Below are 21447 nucleotides of genomic sequence, written 5' to 3' on the forward strand. Positions count from 1 at the left end.
TTGAACAGAACTGGGTGCAATCTCAGCCTTTGAATCCCTACTTTATATGCTACACTTTAGTATCTTGAATAAATATTTGTAAGAAGATAATCTGTAATCATCAACTAATGATTTCTTACTGTTTTTTTTCTTTGAAATTATGTGTTATTTCTACCTGTTTTCTGTTTTGTTTAGTCTTTCTTTAAATTAAAGAGAAAAGACACTACAGTACCCAGTGCTGATCACAGAGTGTCATGTTGTGAAATCCAGCAATACTATTATTCTTTGTTCCGAATGATTTTAACCTGCTTTAGTTTGTTTAATCTAAACATAAATGAAGATATGGATAACTGCATGTATGTTTAAATGTATATGATTGACAACCATGTTACTAAGGTTTGCTGGAGAGTTGAACAGATCTGTTTGCAGTCTCACTGAATATCCACTTAACATGTTCCACTCTTGTACCTTGAACACCTATTTGTAAAATGACAATATGTAAACATCAACTAGTGCTTTCTTACTCTTAATTTTTCTCTGAACATATGTATTATTTCTACTTATTTTGTTTTGTTTAGTCTTTTTAAAAATAAAATTAAAAAAAATTCCTATAACAAGAGCACAAGTGTTCCTGAATGCTCCTATATATCTTCACCCGATCCTGAAGTTCACCACTGTCCCATGATTCCTCTGGTCTGTGAGTTTCTGGAAGAGAAGGCTAAACAGTTATCACCCTGCTTCATTTGTGTTTCCCTGAGATTTACCCGCCTGCCCCTTCATTTTATGTAGCAAATATGGACACTATCATATCTATACCATAGTTGGCAACTTACCTGATCCTGAGGATGGACAACTACTGTATTAAAATCAGGCCACTTGTCCACCAGAGCCTTTAACTTGAAGGGGTTCCCCTGGTTCATGTGGAAGATGGTCCCATAAACCTGTCCCATTTCAACACAGTGGAAGAAGAAGCACAGAGCCAAAGTCAATATTGTGCTTGTGTGAAAAAGTGACTCACCCCTCTGAAAGTAGGCTGTGCAGCGATTAGAGTGTTTATTCCAATCCTTAGGTTACATTTTATTATCCCCCAAATAAGCAGAGTTTTGATGAAATCATAAATGAAATAAATTATCAATCACTCATTCTTGCACCACTTATTGTTTTTCATTTTTTCATGCATACACACAGTTATACAAAATTATCTTACATATATTTGTTTAACATCTATTATTCCCACATACACTATACTTGACCATATTTCCAGGTCATTAAACACTCATGTATGTAAAGCATACTTCATAACTATATAATACTTACTCTATATTTCAATTTTTACCTCTTTTTTGTTTTAAAGAGAATAAAATGAAACAAAGTAAATCCAAAGAGAACAGAGCAAAGTAGATCAGAGTGAAACAATGCAAATAATACAGGATTTCAGAAAAAGACAGCAGGAAATCAACAGTGGCTATCATGTCACTTGTGTTCTTCTAAATAGTTGCCCATACCTTTACTCACAATATGTTCATACACATCAAAATAGTATAAAAGCAATCAAAACACAAGAAAGAATGCCTCAAGGGCTTTCAAGACCAGATGCTAGGAAATCAATAATGCCTACCATAATGTCTCTCATTTTCTTCAAAATAGCTGCCATAACTTCATACATATTGGAATCAAATAATTGAAAACTGAATAAAAGCAATTAAAACTAAAAATAAAAGCATTGTTAACTTTCAAATAAAAATGATAAGAGGTCATCAATGTCTACCATTGAGTCTTGTTTTCTTCAGTGTAATTGTTTCCCTATCACACATATTAAAATCAATTCTTGTAAACTCTTTAGATGAATTTCTAGGTATACATAAGCATATACATGTGTATCTATCCTTTCTCTATTAGACAAAAAACAACAAATAAATAACTATATCTAAGAGCCCAAAACAATAACATTGTAGGCTTTCAAAACAAGGTGGCAGGAACACAATTTTTGTTCTCTTTCAAAGTATCTTTGTAAGTCTTTGAATTATCAGATACAGGCATGCAAAATTGATCTAATCCTATGGATGTTACTTGTTATTTTCCAAGAACTAGCAGAATTAATAGCACAGTCATCTTAGTAATCTTTATATATATACAAATTTATATCTTATTTTGTTTCTCTTCCTTCTGTTTTCTTTTTCCCTGTCTGAATTATTTTTCCTCTTTGACCAGCTTCTTACCCTTTCACAATATTTATTGAAGATTTTGTGTCTTATTTACTCTTTCAGTTTCTTACACTAGGGAGACAATATGGTATTTACACATGTGAGTTTTATTTATTTCATTTATAAGTATGGTCTCATATTACATCCATTTATTTATAAAAGCCTCAATGTGATCTTTCTTTATAGCTGAGAAGTAGTCCATTGTATAAAAATACCAGGTCTTTGTTTATCCACTCTTCAGTTAATGGGCATTGGAGCTGTGTCCAAGATAGCTATTACAAATTGTGCAATAAATATAAATATAGATGATATAGATATAGATATAGATATAGATATAGATATAGATATAGATATAGATATAGATATAGAGTGTGTGTGTGTGTGTGCACATATATATCACTGTGGCATAATGTTTTTTAATTTTTCTGGAAATATGCCCAGAAGTGGACTAGCTGGGTCAAATGGGATCTCTAATCCTGGTCTTTTGAGGCACCTCCACACTTATTTCCACAGTGGTTGTACCAGTCTGCACTCTCACCACCAGTGAAAAAGTGTTTCTTTTCCCACAGACTCTCCAGTATTCGTTCTTGGTGGTTTTCTTGATGCTGGCTATTCTTTTTGAGTAAAATGGAATCCCACTGTGGTTTTAATTTGCATTTTTCTAATGACCAATGATATTGAACATTTCCTCATGTATTTATTTGCCATTTATATTTCTTCAGCTGAGAAGTGTATATTCATCTCACATGCTCATTCTTGGATTGTGTCTTTGAATTTTGGGGGCTTGATGTTTTAATATTCATTATATGGTCTAGATAAAATTGCTTTGTCTGAGGGACAGTTGATTAATGCATAGGTTGTCTTTTCACTGGGTTGCACATTTCTTTTGTCATGCAAAAACTTGTTAACAAGATGAGATCCCAGTTGTTGATTCTGGGAAGTAGAATGACATTTTGACATTTTCACAAAATTTTTTCTTCCTATCCATGATCAAGGAATGTTTTTCCATTTTCTGAGGTCCTCTTCAATTACTTTTTTCAGAGTACTGTGAATTTCACTGAATAAATCTTTTACTTCCTTTGTTAGATTGATTCCTAGGTATTTTATTTTTTGGATGCTACTGAGAAGGGTCTTGTTTCTCTTATTTTCCTCCCAGTGAGTTTGTTGGTGTACAAGAATGCTATTGATTTTTGAGTGTTGACTTTGTAACCAGCTATGTTACTGAATTTGGTTGTTATATGTTGAAGTCTTTTTTTTTTTTTTTTTGAGATGGGGTCTCACTATGCAGTTCAGGCTGCCCTTGATTTCACTTTGTAGCCCAAGCTGGTCTCAAACTTGCAACGATACTCCCACCTCAGCTTCCTGAGTGCTGGGATTACAGGCATAAGCCACCATGCCCAGCTTACATGTAGAAATCTTTCAGTGGAGTTTTGGGGATCTTCTATATAGCATGTCATGTCATCTGCAAATAATGATGGTTTAATGTCTTCCTTCCTTATCTTTAATTCTTTTATTTCTCTTGTCTAATTGCTCTGGCTAATACTTCCAGAACAATACTTAATAGGAATGGTGATAGTGGACAGCCTTGTCTTGTTCTTGATTTTAGAGTGAAAGCTGTGAGTTTTTGACCATTTAACATGATGATGGTTGTTGGTCATAGGTGGCTTTTATCTGGTTCTGATAATGACAGTCTACCAATTTTCCATAAGGTTCTTATCATGAATTAGTATTGAATTTATCAAAAGCTTTTTTTTTTGCATCTATTGAGATGATCATGTAATCCTTATCTTTGGCTCTATTGATATGATGAATCACGCTATTTGATTTGCATCTAGTAAACCTTGCTTGAATTCCTGTGATGAAACCCACCTGATCATGTTATATGATCTTCTTGATCGTTTGCTGCATTCTATTTGACAGAATTTTTACATCTATGTTCATTAGGCAAACTGGTCTGTAGTTCTCTTTTTGTTTGTGTCTTTCTCTGGTTTTGCTTCCAGGAATGAGTTTGGAAGAATTGCTTCCCTTTCAGTTTCATTGAAGAGTTTGAGCAGTGTTAGCATTAAGTCTTCCTTGAATTTCTTGTAGAAATCAGCTGTGAATCCATCAGGACATCTGGGATTTTATTTATTGGTATGGTTCTAATTACATTTTCAATTTCATAAACTAAAATTGGCTTATTAAACTGTTTTGTATCTTCTTGCTCCAGCTCTGATAATTTATGTTTTAGTAGGCATTTGTCTATTTCTTCTATATTATCAAACCTATTAGTGTAAAACTTTTTGACGTAGGTATTGATGTGCTTCTGTACTTCCACAGGCTCTATAGTGATTTGACCCTTTTTATTCCTTATTGTCTGAATTTGAGTTTTTCTTTCCTTTTTAAAATAAGGTGGCCCAGAGGCTTATTGATTTTATTTATTCTTTAAAGTACTAACTCTTTAATTCATTAGTTGTTTGTATTATTCTCCTGGTCTTTATTGTGTTGATTTCTGCTGCAATCTTTATAATTTCTGCCCTTCTTTTGGCACTGTGCTTGGTTTGCTCTTATGTTTCTAGATGTTTGAGTTGTAGCATTAGGTTGTTTGTCTTTGTTCTGTTTATCTGATGTGTGAGTTCACCACAATAAATTTTCCTCTGAAGTCTGGCTTCTTTGTGTCCCAGAGGTTCTGGCAAGATGTATTTGTATTTTCATTTACTTGTAGATTATTGTTTAATTTCTTCTGAGGCCCATTGGTTGCTGAAGAGTGTATTATTTAATTTCTATGTGTTTATGGAGTTTTTGTAGTTTCCTTTGTCTTTAATTTCCAGTTTGATAGCACTATGATAAGATAATATGTGTGCAATAATTACAATTATTTTGCATTTACTTAAGCATGTTCTGTGGGTTAGTATATGGTCTATTTTAGAGAATGTCCCACATGCAGCTGAGAAGAATATATATTCTGACGTTGTTGGGTGGTATATTCTGTACACACCTTGTAAGTCCATTTGTTCACAATCTTGATTCAATTCTCTTATTTCTTTGCTGACTTTCTGTCTAGTTGATCTGTCTCTTGGTGTCAAAGGGGTGTTATTGCTTGTTTTATTTTTCATTTCTATTAGTATTTGTTTTACATAGCTGGGTGCTCCCATATTTGGTGCATATATATTTAGGATTGTTTTCACTTCCTTTTGAAGTTTTCCCCTAACTAAATAGTGACCTTCTTTATCTCTTCTGATCACTCTTGGTGTGAAGTTCACATTGGCTATAAACAGTACAGCTACCCATGCTGTTCTTTTGGTTCTTGTTGCATGAAGTACTTTTTTTCTATCCTTTGACTTTCAGTCTATATGTTTCCTTTTGGGTTAGATCCATTCTTGTATGCAGAATATAGTTGGATATTTTTTCTTGATCCATTCTGCCAGCCTGTATATTTAAGTGGATGAATTGACTCCATTTACATTAATGTTTATAGCTGATATATATTGACTCATTTTTATCATTTTATGTTTCTGTTGTTGGTTGTTTACCTTTCCCCTCTCTTTAGTATTTTTTAAATGTCTGCCCTGCTTAGTGGCTTTTTTTTTCTATTGACATTCTTGGAATTGTAGTTGTTTTTATCTCTATCTAGAATATTGCTCAGTATTCTTTACAGGGTTTGTTTGGTGGTCATGAAATTATTTAATTGCCTTTTGTCATGAAAATATTTTATTTTTTCATCAATATTGAAGGACAATTTTTTCAGGGTACATCAGTCTGTTTGGGAAGTCATTTTGCTTCAGAATTTGAAATAGTTCATTCCATGCTGTTCTTGACTTCATTGTTTGTGTTGAGAAAGTCTGCTGTGATTCTGATAGGCTTTACTTTATTGGTGTTCTTTTTTCTCTAACAGCTTTTAATATTCTGTTCTTATGTTGAATTTTTGAGATGTTGACTATTGTATAACTGGGTGCAGATTCATTTTGGTTATGGCTATTTTTGAGTTCTGTATGCTTTATTTATGTGTATGTCTGTTTCCTTTTCCACGTTTGGGAAATTTTCTGCTATTCTTTCTGTAAATAGCCTTTTGCTACCATTTGTGTCATCACTTTCTTTTTTCAATCACACCTATCAATCTTGTATTATTTTTCCTTACATCATCTGGTAAATGTTGTACTGTTATTTCCTAGTTCCTTGTTATTTTGAAATGACCTATCCTTTCTTGTGCATTATCTGCTATCTTGTCTTCTAGGTCTGCAGACCACGTTCATTAATGTGGTTTTGCCAGCTTTTGATGGTCTTTTTAATTTCCTGAATGTCTTCTTGAATCTGTTTCACATATTCTATTGTTTTCTTATGTTGTTCATGCAAGGTGTCCATGTTTTTGCAGTGCTCCTAGATTTTTAAACTAGGTCTTCTTTAGATGTGTTCAGCATTTCTTTCATTACATTTATCATTTCATCTTTTACCTGGGAGGTTGTTTCTGATCTTAATTCTTCTATAGCTTCCTAGAGTTGGTTCTTTACTCCAGTTACTATCATTTCAGAAGTTTCAGGTGTATGATTTACATTTTCTAATATGTCCATGTCTCCTAAGCTTGTTTGGGATGGGCAAAAAGTTTGAGATTGCATTGTGATCTTTCATTATGTCATTTTCCTGTATTCTCCAGGTCTCTAGTGGCTCTTAGAAGCTTGTGTGTGGGGGGTCACAATGGGTGGATCTTCAGCATGCCTCTCATGGCTCGCAGAATTACCCCACATGCTTGACATCAATGGGCAGGGCCCTATCAGGTTCTGAGTGGTGTACAAAGGCTGAATGGCATGTGGAGTATACTGGGAAGGCTTTTAGGTCATGATACATGACACACAAAAGCTCCCCAGTTTCTTGGGTTACCTGTGTGTGGTGCCACCAGGTTCCAAGCAGAGACTCACCACTGCACAGTTAGGTAGAGATTGCTGCAATCAGCTTCAGTTCATAAGCCATGGCTCCCAGATACCTGGAAGATGCCTTATGGGGCCTAACCAGGATCAGGTGATGACCCAAATGTCCTGCAGTGTTCAAGATGCTGGGCAGGATCCTAACAGGTTCCAGGCAGAGTCCTGTGGCTGCACAGTTAATCTCTGTGGCAGGCTTCAGCTTCCACGTCGAGGCTCCCTGTTACCTCAAATATTTTACATCTTATTGAAGACTTTTTCTGTTTTTTCAGATATTTTATTCTCATACCTGAAGCGAAATTTTTCCTTAGATCTTTGAAAATATAACTGTTTTTACAAATTTTAGAAGAAAACTTTGAAGATCAGATATCACATGTTTAGAAGTCTCTTTATCTCCTAAATATTTACACATTACTTTCCAGAAATTTGACATGGCCTCTCTCCTACTTAATAAGAAACAGATCACAGTGGTATAATCCTGGGCTCTGGTGACCAAACTCCAGAAACATCATGCATTTGAGAGTTCCACATTCCTGTCTAGAATGAGGTCTTCAAAGACCAGAGATATGAAGAGTGCTGAATAAGTTGAGGAAGATTTGCCAAGGTTAGAAGCGCTTGAGCTGTGAGGAAAAGGACACTCAGTGTGCACAGCAGCACGGTCAAGTGGAGAGCACGATCTCTCAACTGATGGAGCCAGAAGATGCCATAGGAGAAAGGGCGATGGAGCAAAAACCATTTTACCAACTAAGCCACAGCCTGCTCCTGAAGTTCCCTGTCCCTCCTTTGCAATAGTGCAAGTTAGACTAAGAAAAAAGGGAAGCAAAATTTTCACTTCACCACATTTATACGGAGTTCTTAAGTACTCTGTCACTGGGGAAGCTTGATATGGCAACTGAAGCCAGTTTTTGTCGAAATAATGATTACTTTTCCAAACACTGGAATTTGGAACTGGTGATTTTTAGATACACAATTTAAAAATAGAACTGGAGTCTGTGTTTCTCTCTCTCTCTGTCTCATTCTCAGTCTGTGTCTTTCTCTCTGCCTGTCTTTGTCTCTATCTCTCTGTCTCTCTCTGTCTCTGTATCTCTGTATCTCTGTCTCTGTCTCTCTCTGTCTCCTTGTTGCCATCTGACTGAATGAGATTTGATGTGTGACACAAGCTTATACTCTTTTCAGTATTTACTCTTTGCAGACACAACACCCAGTGCTTCAGGCCACAATACACAAATCTTTCTCTTAACAGAGATTTAATAACTGCTGAATGGAAATATCTACCATTTTGACTTTCTGGTTTTACTAATTTTACATGAAATTGCTGAGACTGAGCTCAAAATTTTGCAGTGCTTCTCATAAAACACTGAATTTGTTATGTCAAAGACATCTACCTCAGGACTCAGCCCGCTCAACAGCTCCCTTGTGTTACCTGCAATTGATCAGTGGTTGGTAGTTACCTAAAGCTCATGTGGCTTAATCCATAAATGACCTTTAAACAAAGCACATGATCAGTGGCAAAAGTTAACACAAGGTAGAATATTTTGCCTTTCTTACCAGAGTTCCTGTTGAAGAGACTGATGTCAGAGCTATACTAGACAAATCAACTTCCTGCTGCCCATAGAAGTCCAGGTAGTTGAGTCATTAGAAAAAAAATGTAGACTAACAAGGTTGTACAACTAAAGGTTTGTTTCTCCTTTAGTTTTTGTTTTGCTTAGGTGTAAATGGTACTGCTTTTTAACTTTCATGCTCAGGTGAGCATTGATAGTGCATAACAATGGAACTGATTTTTGTTATTTAATATATTAGAATTGACTCCTGTCACCTTGCTGAACTTATTACTACCTAAAGCTCTTTTTGTATCTTTCATATGATTTTGTAGCTTAGAAAATCATAATCTCTGTGTGCTTCTTCTCTCTATTTTGCTTCTTTTTGCCCACAGTGTATTCATTTCCTGCCTTTTATATTGGCTAGACCAACTACTGTTACTGTGAATATTAGTATTGAAGGTAGGTATTGCCTTGATGTCCATGGTAGAGAAACCCTCTTTCACTATTTAGTTAAATAGTAGCTGTAAATGTTATTCATTTTCTTTCTATCAGATTAAGGAAAATCCTTTTTTTTCCTAGGCTACAGTGGTTTTATGTTTATTCAGAATATCAAATTTGGTCAAATAATAGTTGTATAACTGTCAAGTAGATCATCTTGATTTTTTCCTTTAGTTTGCTGATATAGAAAGTGACATTATTGATTTTTGAATGTTGAGTCTTCAATTCTTAAGATAATTTCCAGTTGTTTGTGATACACTAGTTTTCGTAAATAGTGTGTTTGACCTCATGCTATCTTGTTACTATTTTTGCATCTGTGTTCACGGATGGACGTACTGTGTAGTTTTTACACTGTATATCTCCAGTCTTGCTATCAGGGTAATTCTAATCTCTTAGAATGAGCTAGTCAACATTACCTACCTTCCCCTCTTCTGGAAGACTTTGTGTGCCCTGGCACTATTTGTTCTTCACCCATGTGGTGGAAATTGGTCATGAAGCCATCTGGATGAGCAGTTTTCTTCTCAGAGTATTTTAAGTTACAGAAATAGGAAGATTTCAATTGTAAATTCTTTTTCAGTGACTTTTCAATGTTCATATTTTTTACAGGATAAATTTGAAATGTGTAAGCATGGTGTTGTTAAGAACATCTTTAAAGGTTTATAATTTCCATTGAGCTAATAGTGTTGTCTCCTGTTTCATTCTTAATATTAATAAATTATGACTATTCTCTCTATTTCTTGGTCACTTTGGTCAAAGTGTTTTCAACATTATTAAACTTTTCTGAGAATCCAGTTTTGGATGAACAGATGATGCATAGAATTTAGCTATTATTTTACTGTTTTCTCATTGACTTCTTCCTTTCCTCTTCCTCCTCTTCCAGTTTTTCCTTCACCCCATTCTCCTGTTTCCTTCATTTCACTCACTAAAGCAGTTAGTTCGTACTAATTTTTTAGATTTTAGGCTGGAAACCTAAATCATGTTAGATGACACTATCCATTTTTTAATTTTTTTTTAAAATAGCATTTAATGCCGTGCTTTTTCTAGTTGTCAATGATGGACTTAGGTCTCATAAATTGTATTATGCTGCACTCTCATTTATATTCAGGTAAAATACTCTAATTTTCCTTGTGACAGTAAAGGATGATATATTTAGAAGTGTGTTTATATCATTTGCAGAAGTTTAGGACCTTCCAGAAAAGTTTTAAATTTTAATTCCATTATTATTGAAGGACATTATTAAGATGATTATAATCATTTTAAAATGTTAAAAATATGTACTTCATCCAGGGAAAAGTATGTCTTAAGCACTTGAACAGCATATGTATTCTGATGTTATAAAGGAAATATTTTGGAAAAGTCAGTTTGAATTATTTCCTTACTTTGTTTAAGACTTCTATGTACATGCATATTTTCTGTCAGTTCCATAAAATACAGTAAGAAGAATTATACTGGCTACTTTCTACATTCGATTCTTTTTCATTTCAGCTCTATGAGATTTTATTTCCTGTAATTTCAGGCGCTGGGGCTGGTTGGGGACATGTCTCTGAGTACAGGAGTATTGGTCTCATTCTAAAGACATTTCTTGCTCACTCAAATCTAAAACTATTCATTTGAGACTGGAAAAAACACAAATTGATTTGTTCTGTTCATCAAGAAGGAACAGATAAGTGGATGTTTAAGAAAAGCAATTAAACATGAATATGATAGTTTTAGTCAAAGTTTGAACCTTTGAAAACTTCCAGATTTATATAATACAGTTTTCAGATAAGTAGCAGGAAATGTTTTGATTCATTACACCCCAAAGCTCAGATAAGATTCGAGTTGGCACATTGGCTATGGTCTTGGTCAGGTTATAGAACTGAGGGGTATGATACACATTTCTTGGATCAAGGCAATGCGATTTAAATGAGATAGTACATGCAGAGCACCTACCACACAGGTTGCTGAATGCTTTCTTCCCCACTTCTTTTATAGGCAGCTAAATGTCCTTATTTTTCTCTTGTGCATGTTCCACTCTTACCTTTATGGATTCAGGCAGGTGCTTCACTAAGGATTTCTCTAGCATCTGTAGCATCTGGGGACTTTGCAAATGGAGCATCCTGGTGGGTAACTTAACCTAAAGAGACAGTTGAGAAACATCAAAGAACTAGAAGACTGAGAAGTGATGAAGATGCAAGAAACAGTTCTGGTTAACTGTCTGGGCTCTAGTCCTGCTGTTTCTTGGATGGTCCACTCACTGAACTTCCTACTGTAAGAAAGATGAAGCAGGAGCAGGGCTGAGGTCTCTCTCTCTCATCACCAAAATCTTTCTTCACTTTCAAACATATTTCTGTAATTTTTCTTTCCACCTTTTTTTAACAAACAGATTTGCAACACGTAAAGTTGCCCCAGGATTAATGAGTCTATTATCAGAGAATGCCTGACCATTGTTTCAGTTTCCATTCATATCCAGGCAGCTCAGCCACTCTAGGATCCCCAGCTTGCCACTCAACTCTCTGATGTCTTGGTTCCTCATCTAACAATGGCAGTAAATGGTCACTTAGTTCACAGAATGAGACAAGGCAATAAGCCAGTGAATGTAAGGCTGAGCATCAGGAGAGAGCAAGTCCTCATGGTTAGGATGACTACTGGTCTTCTTTTCATCATTAACCATTTTATTTGCATGTATCAATAGGGTAGAGTGTGATAGCTTCATCCACACATACAGTGCAGGAGGAGAAATCAATGTTTACAGTTCCCATTTGTCTTCCAAACAAGCAAAAGTGAGCTCACACTGTCATCTAAATGATTGTGCTTAATGGTTTTTTTTCTGACCAACCATGGTGAATTTCAGATGAACTGGTAAACCCTAAATGCAGGTGACCCATGTAAATAGGCACATAGCACTTCAGATGGCTGGATTTAAGGCCACAACAATGTGCCTGGTTTGTGCAATACCCAGTTTGTACGAGGCAGCTGAACTATTATTGCTAGTAGTCTTGATATTAGATACCAAAGACAAAAAGATATGTTTAAAACTTTTCCTCTGAGTCTTTGCATAGAAGACATAATGATTCTGTGGTATAATTCAAATTTAAAAGAAAAAAAGAAAATCAAAGAAAAAAGTTTGATTATTAGTTAACCATGCATACAATTTACATTTATGTTCTATGTACACACATATATTGTTATATTTTTCAAGGAAGTCACTATTTCTTTTTATTTAAAAGGTCTCATCAACATATAAGGCTTAGAAATATGTAATATAAATAGTTCTATATATTTCTGTTAGTGTTGTAATCCTTCTTTGAGGTATAATTCACGCTCAGTAAAAGTCACCAATTTAAAGTGCACAGTCTCATACAGACTGATACGTGTACATACAGCAGAACCAGTATCCTAACAGGGAAGCCTACCTTTTCAAACAGAGCCCAAAAGTCCTTTTCTGCCTTTTCCCCATCAACCTCCTTTTCTCTTCCTCTGACTCTGAGCCCAAGGTATTCATTAACTTGTTTTTGATTCTACAATTTTCCTTTGACAAAATGTCAAAAATCTCAAATTATTTATTATGTAGCCATTTCAGACTAACCCCTTTTATTTACCAGATCGCAGTCATTGAAGTTTTCAATGGGATGGTCTTTTTATTGCTGAATAGCATTGCAGTATAGGCATTGTCGATGGATCAGATTTTTATGTATTAACGTTTTGGAGCACAATTCATTGCCTGTAATTTTGGCCAATTATCAATATGTTATTATAAAGATTAATGTACTAATATATGTATGCATGCATGGTTTTATTTACCACTGAGAATATTTCCAGAGCTGTGTGGTAACTGAATGTGTAACATGATAAGAAACTCTCCTCACTCTCCTCCAAAGTGAATGTGCTATTCCACATTTTCACAGTAATGCATGCAAGTCCCATACATTTCCCAGGATCTCACACACTTCTGTAGACAGAGGTTATCTATGCAGCCACACTCAGGTGTCATTGGTATACTGGATGAAATTCTTAACAATACCCTTGAATAAGAATTTCAGAAAATTCACAGAGCTTATTCACAAAAGGTAAAGACCAATGTGGAATTCAGCAGATGCTGTTCTCGGAGGAACACACAGCATTGAAATTTGCTTGCCCCTGTGAGTTGATAAGATAGGAATGATCAGGAAAGCCTTCAGGCTTCATCTTGTTCTGGAAACAGCTTGCTGCAAGGATCCGTCCTTCCCAATCTGAGACAGGACTCCCACATGTCCTCCTTACTTATCCAAGATCCGGCCACTCATGGATCTGCAAATCCTCATTCTTTGCTCCATAATTGATGAGCTAAACTGTTCATCCTCATTCATAAATATGGAAGTGTTTGTTAAGAACGTTCTTCTTGTCAGACATGAGTGGTGACTAGGCACAAATTGAGGTGATGCAAAACCCTGTTAGAGCAAAGCCACCTTTGACCTAACTTGATTGCCTCACTGCTACCTTCTGTCTGCCTCTTAGTTTTTGTTTTGTAATGCGCCTGGTCTTTTGTGTGTATGCATGTGTGTGTGTGTTTGTGTGTGTACTTAGCTCCTTGATGTCAAGGTGCTGACTCCAACTAGCTCCTTCTAGAGTCATTTGACTTCCAAATGCTCTTGTCATGTGTTCAAGAACTTTCTATTGTTACATCACTAGTTGATCTTTCTTGAACACTGATTCTGGGGGTTGATCTAATACAATCTGAGATTTTCAAAATACTGTTGATTGCTATCCATTTCTATGGGTTCTGAATTAACAATATTCCATTTTACCTATTGGTCTTGTTGCTTGAAAATACTGGAGAGTGCTTTGCCTCTGGAATATGATATTTCCCTGAACATTCCTTTAGTGGGACATGTACTTTAGCTCCTCGGAGGTGTCTTCCTTTACATCCTGCCTCCATGTTGCCATAAAACCTAGTTTTTATTTCCCTTACAAAGTCTTACTCCCACAGTGAATTTTCCTCCATTTCCTCCTTCTGGGGTGTGAAACGCTTGCACAATCAATTACTTTCTTCGCTCCTCTAGGATCACATACATATTTCAACCACAAATTTTTGAATAATGGCTTAGAATTGGTCTTCTAGCTTTAGAAATCGTCTGGACAAGACCTCAAGATTTGTGCTTCATTCTCCAATATTGTTGTAGTGTCTTACACAGATTTAGAATGTGTGATATGTCTATTTAATGATGTCATGTTTGAGGTAATTCTATCAACACAGCCATTTAGTCTTTTTGCTTGCTAAATGCAAAGATTCACCTATTCATTCAAGAAAGAAGCTGTTCTCTGCTTATCTATTTTCCCTGAATTCATAGGTTGAAATCCTGACTCCCAGGTGACACAGGCCAGAAGTGAGGCCTTCAGGGATTATGTCAGAAGCTCCATTGGAATAAAGCCCTGAGCATAACAGAAGAACAGAGCCCAAGTTTTAGAAAGTCTCCAGACAATAGTCTAACACGTCTGAAGGCTAATTGGATATTTTTTTCTAGAAGCATCTCAGAGCGTTACAAGAAAATAAGAAGCAATGTGGAGTTTGAAAACTCCATATGGAAATGGTAATATCCAAGTACTGCCATGTACACAGGGGACTGCGTTCTATGCACAGCTGCACAGGCACCCAGAGAACTCACGTTGGCTGCTCTGCTGCAGTTGCCTGGACAGAGAAGCCCAGGGAGTTGGCACACAGTGGAGAGTTACCAGCATTCACCATGCACAAAGGCCAAGGAGGGCAACTTTGGAATTCTGACCAAGTCAGGGTAATGCTCAGCCAAAACCAAAATTTTGATGAGGAAAACAATCTGTGAATAACTGTGCTGAGCATTGATAGCTACCTCATCATATTTGTGCACATTTTCATATACCACATATCTGAAACTCAGGAGGAAGCATGCAGTAATTCTCCAAGTCAATGATTTCATAAAAATTTACATAATTACTTGGTCAACTTGTATTTAACCTTTATATTGCAAACTACTTAGTACTTTTATGAACAAATAGGTTACATAATCTCCCTGGCCATCAGTTACCAACCTCACTACTTTCAGATGTTTCCAAAGAATTACACAGGAAAATATTTGCAAGGTATATGTAACTCTGTGTCACATGTCACCTGATGTAGAATGTTTCTTGCCAGTGTCTACTAGTTTTTCCCTCACAAACCGACCAAGTGCACACAACCACATATCTTCATATTTATTTAAAGACTTATAATAAATGTGGACTTCACTCAGCCAAGAATTTCTACGAGTTCTAAAATATTATCCCAAACATGATCATTACGTGATTTGTTTTTCTTTTTTTATTTTAAAGAGAAAAAAATAAAAATATAATAAATCAGAGCTTCAAAATGAGTTACTAAGACAGTTGCAATAATTAATTCATTGCCTGTTGTTTTCTTCATACTAGTTGTTCAGAGTGTAAGATACAAGCCTGATCTTCTCCCCAAACATTAGCACAAACTTTTCTTTTCAATGAAATAAAGAAGCACCCTGCACAGCTGTCTTATCTTGTATATATGTACATATTACTTTCTTTTTTCCTTTCTTCCTTTACCTTTTTCTCCATCATGGTTTGTCTGGTCTGATCTGCATTTTCAAATCAAGGAACTTCCTTTTCACCTGATATAATTCTCAACACATATAAGCCCAGCAACTCTTATCCACATTTGTCAGCAGTATTTTGAATCATTTCAGTTTGTTATGAAGCTAACAGTAAAAGAGTAGACCCAGAGCTTCTATGTTTCTTGGTTCTCACCTGCAATTCTGTCTTCTTTGTCTCTACAGCTGTCTCTAGGACAAGAAGCAGCACACTCTCCCAGAAGATTAATATAAAAGGCCTAAGAATGCAGGTTTTGAAAGATGTTCTTTGATCTGATTTTCTAGAACATGCTGAGCTCAACTTCCTAGAGGAACACACCCACTGACCAGTGCCATCTGGGTGTAGACTCAAGCTCCTCCCTCAGAGTTGTACATGGACGTAGGTGGCTTTTCAACTGATGTTTCAGCAAAGAACTTTCATTCTAGGGCTCTAGTAAAGCAGCCAGAATGCCCATGCCACAACGTGAGTATTAAGTTGTCTGGAGATTTTATCCACCAGTTGTTGTAGTCCATGGTATGGATTGTATCTACATATAAACCTTCATGCGGTCACAAGTGGGGTCTTTTCAAGGTGGATGGATCTGGGATGTGTGCTTCAGGGGTCCAGAATGTGATTCTGGGATAGTTTCACATTGCTGTGCTAGCATGAAGCTGCCCACCATGGGTGCTAGTGCCACCGCCCTAGGGCTGGGAAGCCTGCATATGCTGAAGGGAACAGAATAAGGTGGCTGCTTCTTGCTGGCTGCTTGCAGTTTGCTGCTTGCTGCCTTGCTGCCTCTGCCTGCCATGAACTGTTTACCCTCTGCCATTCCTCTCTGCCGTGTCACTACTTTTGAACCAGCCAATTATAAACTGAAGCCTCTAAAAATAAGGAGCCAAATAAACAGTTTCTCTTTTGGGTATTGGGCATATTATCTCAGCAACAGGAGGAAAGTAAAGAAGATAGTAAGCTCAGAAAATCCTTGGGAAACATGCACAATGTAGGCAGTTTCTGCCAGAGTATGGTCAGGCAGATGATTTCTCTGCCAACTGCCATTGGAATCTTTGTTCCCCTGTAGACATCTTAGAGCCTGGCCTTTACTCCCCACACTCTTAAGAGCGCTCTGCTCTCCGTCAGAACCTCCCATCAAGCTCAATGTAGAGCTTGTTGGGCTTGTCTAGCTCACATCTCTTAACATTTCCAAGTGCCTCCTGCAAGTGAGTTCCATTGCTAACCCACAGAGTCAGACACTTTTACAGCAAAGGTCCCAATCTTGGTGCAAATTTAGTGTACTCCTCAGCTTCTGGTGCTGAAACACAGTACCTGACACTCGTGAACTCAAGGAGGGGAGACATCATTTGGTTTAGTTTATGATGTGACTTAACCTAGAGGTGCCTGGCTGTGAGACAGAAGCATCATGGAAGGAGATCATGGTAGAGCACAGCTACTTATTTCATGGCAGCCAAGAGCCAGAGCAGAACAGGGCTCCTGAGGAAGGAATGATAACTAGAGATGAAACAGGACTTACAGAAAAATGAGTTTTCCTGTTAGAAATCCCCTCTTCCCAGCAGCTATAATTCCTTGTTCTGTTACAGTATATCATTTGCTATTGTGTGACTGTAAGCAAGGCCTATGACTTGTCATCATCTGTTTTCCTTCAATAATACAGGTAAAGGTGACATGTGTTTTCCTGTATTCACCATAAGCTGAGTCTTATGACATGCTGAAGTTTGGCTTCTTAGAAGGCCTATCATTGTCTTCCTTCATATAAACCTGTTTCATTGCCTACAAGTTCTTGATTCAAGATCACACTTACTCCTGGACTATGTGAATGAAACTGGAGCCTTTCCTTTGTCTGATAATCAGTCACTGGGGCCAGAGTCCCCGATGATGCAGGTGTGTCCCTAATAAAATCCTCCTTTCTCTCCATTATTTTCTCTCATATTTGTATCGGCAACAGAGATAGGCACCAAAGAATTTCCTGTGTGACTCATCCAGGCAGATCCAGAAGTGTGTCCTCCTAACCCTCAAATCGAGTCTACAGCCCATCAATTGGACACTACACCACAATCACTATGCATACATACAACTGCATGACTTTTTCTTATTTGGCAGCGTTACTGCAAAGAAAAAAAATCCAATAAAAGCAATGCTACAAAACTTCAAGGCAATATTGTGGGAGAGTAACTATAGTGCATTGTGTATTGTTAGCTTTAAAGTAGCAAATGTACTTTTTAATAAGGGGGAAAGAAACCGGGGAGAAATGGTTTTTAATGACTCGTGTGACCTTGCATAAAATGCTCCATCACAGAAGATATTATAATCAGTGGAATTATTCAAAGAGAGAAAAATCATATGATCCCAGTATATGGAATCATCAAAGGATTCAAAGATATAGATACAGAGAACTAAAGTGTGCTTTACTCAGAGAGGAGGATGGAGGTGAGAAATGACAGAGATGTAAATCAGAGGATACAAACAGCTGTTACATAGAATGAAAAGTTCTAGCGATCTAATGGGTAAAGTGTTGAAACTGTCATTTATACAAAATGAGATTTTCAGACATTGTGGGCTTGAAAAAAATGTGCAGTTATCGGAAATCATGTACCACTTAATTTGCATTGTTACAGTAACCATTTTCCTATCACCATTGATTTCCCAACCTCATACTATGGGCATTAAGTATGCAGAATAAGCTTCTCCTGGGTCATATACACCTACAATCATATAATTGTGAAGTATCTAACATGATTTCTTCTCATTTTTAGTAGTGCATGTTAGTTTACGTGTATGATCAGTTTCACTGCCATATTTTCATAAATTAACATGCTTATGAAGCCGGAATGTAAATAAAGGGCTTCTAGTAGAATAATCACTTTGTAATACTTGCAGAACTGGCAGGACACTTGGCCCACTGAATAAAGAGATCAGAGAAAAACAAACTATATGCTACTCAAGGATGACAAGACACCACATCTTGACAATTAAGAGATATGAGACAGGAGTTCCTGGAAAAGAAATGAGGCAGCCCCTAGGAGACTAATGGAGGCAATAGGATCCAGAAATACAGAACATGGGACACAGACTTTGGCCACTTCAGAAAACTGTGGTGACTTCAGAAAGGTGCAGGCCATGCCAGGAATGCTAGACCTCAAAAGTAATGTGGCTTCAAGAACAAGACATCCCATTGACCATTGGCAGTGTTTCCATAGAGCTCAAACAATGCCCACCCTTCCCTGCTGCTTGTGACTTATTCATTCTGTCTATTTAAGTCACATCACAGCCCTCCAACACTTTTTCGTATTCAGAGACAGCTTCTCAGAGGCATGCAGTTCCACTGGTTCCAGTCACAGGGCATAGTGTCATAATTCAGATTGCTACTTATTTTGTGTACAGCTTTGTTGTTTTTGGCAGTATGGCTATACAGGGGGAAGCTAACATTTTCTAGAGTCTGAATCTGGATGTGTGCGAGATAAGATCCAAGGCCCAAGCCCCGGTACTCAGGCACAGTGGCTCCCATTCGCAGCTCTCCAGTGTAGTCCATCAGGACCCAGGTCACAGGAGTCTTCTCAGGCCCCAGCAGACAGAAGGTGGGGAAGGTCCGGATACAGTGCTCGATAAATCTCTTGCTCCTCTCATTACCATCAAAGCTCCAGAATTATTCACTAAGGCAGCATGAACTACATCCAGCGATGAGAGTTTAAACATCTCTTGATTGCTGCAGAGAAAAAGGAAAACTAACGGCATGTAATACCAAATACATTGTTTCCCCCAGGAAGCAAATTGAGAAGAAGTAGGAAAACAGGTAATGAGAAAATCTCAGCAGTCATAATCTCACTAACTGTATGCTTTGGGGCAGGTAGCTTATATCTCTGTATCTCTATTTCTTGTGGTCTAAAATAAGGATACTAATTGCATTTCTGTGAACTGACAGAAAAAATAAGATCTGTTGCATACAGGCATACCAAGCACCCAGACACACACACAAGAAAAAACTCCATTAAACTTAAGTATTATTATCATAGTAGCTTTGTAGTATAATTTCAAGTCAGAGTATGCGATGCCCTCTACCTTGACTTTGTTGCTTAGACTGATCCATCTTATCTTTGACAAAAGTTCCAAACATATTCACTGAAACAAAGCCTCTTTAATAAATGGTGCCAGTAAAACTGGCTTCCCTCATGCCAAACACAAAAACTAGACCATATTTCTCTCCATTCACTAAACTGAAATCAAAATGTATCAAAGATGTAAACAAGCAAAAAAAAAAAAAAGAACATTAAACTATTGGAAGAGACAATAGGTAGGTCTCTTAAACAAAGAGGTGGAGGCAAAGATTTCGTAAACAAAAGCCTGACCACATGGAAAATAATATAAATTACAGACAACAGAGATCTCGTCCTGTCCTAAAGCTTTGGCACACAAAAGAAATCACCAAGAGAATGAAAAGGCAGCTCACAGAGAGGGAAAATACCCTAGCCAATTGTCCATCAGACAAGGGACTGATATCTAAAACACATACAGAATTCAAAAATACTATATCTTCAAATTTAAAGACGCAGTCCAAAAATGGGCATCTGAGATAAATACACATTTTTCAGAGGATGAAATTAAATAGCAAATAAATATATGAAAACATGTTCAAGATCACGGGCCATTCTAGACATGTAAATTAATCAACACTGTGATTCCATCTCACCCCAAAAGAATGGCTATTATTGAGACATCAAGCAATACCAAATGCTGGAGGGACTGTGGGGAAAACGGAACCCTTCTGCACACTTGGTGGGTGTGTAGACAGGTGCAAACACTGTGTTAATCAGTGTGAACATGCCTTAAAATACTACAATTAGAGACCCCATTCGAACCATCTCTTCCCATTGTATCTTCAGAAGAATTGAAAACATCATACCACAGTGATATATGTGCACCCATGATTATAGCAGCACAGTTTGTAATCTTGGAAACAAACCAAAGGCCCGTCATACAGAAAAATGACTTTTAAAAAAAGCTATGGTAAAAGCACCCAGAGAACAGTGAACCAAAAGCAAAAAACCATTTCCATATTCATAGCTAAAGGACCAATGAGAGGAGCACTGCTGTTACAGTCCACAGGCCATGGCTACCAGGTGGAGCATGCACCTCAGAGGAGGCTGATTGGTGCAGAAGAGCATGAAGCAATCCAATGTGACTACTGAGGTCCAGTGGAAGTTACAGCTACTGAGGAAGACTGTCACATGAGGACTCAGAGCCTAGGGCAGAACAGGAAGAAAGAGATTAACTGGCTTCTTCTCTTCTCCTATCATCTAGATTTCCTGTAGCGTCTCTCATTAGCTGAAGCCCAGAAGACATTGAAAATAACACTGGAAAGCATAGTGGAGTAATTGCAAAATGCTGGATTTATAGGTATGTGCCACCACGTTCCACTTTTTTAACCCACGCCCAAGCAGCAGGTCATGGCAAAGTATGTGGCAAAGTAAATTTGTTCATGCCATGGCAACTGGGAAGCAAAGAGAGAAAGAGAGGAAAAGGAGGGCTTGGTGTTCCCATATCCCCACCCCCAGGAATCTAACCTTCTCCCACTAAAACCCATCACTTACAATCCTTCCTTTCCACAAAGGAAGCCTTCAGCAAAACAGCCTTTGAAAGATGCTTCAGATTCAAACCCAAACATCATGTCTTCCTTGTATCCAGTAAGACCTTTGTCTTAGCCACAGAGGCAGAATAAGAATCTGTGAACCTTTCTGGACAAAAGTAAAT

General features: G+C 37.2%; 1 pseudogene; it reads right to left on the minus strand.

The window, feature by feature from the left end:
• Nucleotides 1-811: 811 nt before the first annotated feature.
• Nucleotides 812-21447, minus strand: part of LOC134471114 (glycine N-phenylacetyltransferase-like) — a 39730-nt pseudogene continuing 19094 nt past the window's right edge.

The sequence above is a fragment of the Cavia porcellus genome, unplaced genomic scaffold (genome assembly GCF_034190915.1).
Source record: "Cavia porcellus strain 051 isolate PalLab524CR breed Dunkin Hartley unplaced genomic scaffold, mCavPor4.1 scaffold_17, whole genome shotgun sequence".
Taxonomy (NCBI): domain Eukaryota; kingdom Metazoa; phylum Chordata; class Mammalia; order Rodentia; family Caviidae; genus Cavia; species Cavia porcellus.